General features: G+C 32.3%; 1 pseudogene; it reads right to left on the reverse strand.

Moving 5' to 3' along the window:
* Positions 1 to 353: 353 nt before the first annotated feature.
* On the reverse strand, positions 354 to 472 carry LOC111734962 (annotated as a pseudogene).
* Between the last annotated feature and the right edge of the window lie 393 nt (positions 473 to 865).

The raw sequence follows: 865 nt of genomic DNA on the forward strand, positions 1-865 counted from the left end.
TTCCCTAAACATGCCCTATTTCCACTTCCATATCTTTTCTCTCTCCTCTTCTTCCTACCCAGAATGCCTTTCTTCTCTTCCTCTACCAAACCAAATCTAGCCCATCCAAGGCAGTAGTCTTTCAATAATTTAGCTCAGGCAAACGCTAAACAAAATTTTAAATGATGTGACCCTCAATAAAGCTGTCTTTTAAAAACCACATTCTCTTGAAATTTTTATTTATTTATTTTTTAGTTTTATTTTATTTATTTATTTTTCTAGGCGAGGCGACCCTTGGTTGACCTCACAGATTGCAAGGAACTTGTCAGTTTACAATACCTTATTTTTAAATTTTATTTATTTTTTATTTTTTATGCCTACAGCACCTGGTCTTCCTAGGCGATCTCCCATCTAAGTACTAACCAGGCCCAACCCTGCTAAGCTTCTGAGATCAGATGGGATTGGGCTTGTTCAGGGTAGCATGGCCATAGACCAAAATTTTTAAATTAAAAAAAAAATTCTAACCAGGTTCAAATAGTTGCAGAGGATATGATTTCTGGTGTATCAAAAATATTAACATTTTAAAATACAACTTAATTAAATGTATCAGGTGGAATCACAGAAATTTGATACCCTTCATTCACCACCATTTGCAAAATACGTAAGCAAGCTCTTCTTCAACAGAGAAAAACTTACACCATTGCGTTTTCTTGTTGAATTCATATTTTCTTTCCACTTCCCCCACATAATGCTATCCTAGTGTAATATAAAATTATGCTTGGAAATATTTTATTTATCATCAAACCATACTTTTCATAAAAATATATATAAATTAAAATTGTATTTTTAAAATTTTTTTGTGTCTATAGGTTCTGGAGTTTAAAAC

The sequence above is a fragment of the Pteropus vampyrus genome, unplaced genomic scaffold, assembly GCF_000151845.1.
Source record: "Pteropus vampyrus isolate Shadow unplaced genomic scaffold, Pvam_2.0 Scaffold10562, whole genome shotgun sequence".
Lineage (NCBI taxonomy): Eukaryota > Metazoa > Chordata > Mammalia > Chiroptera > Pteropodidae > Pteropus > Pteropus vampyrus.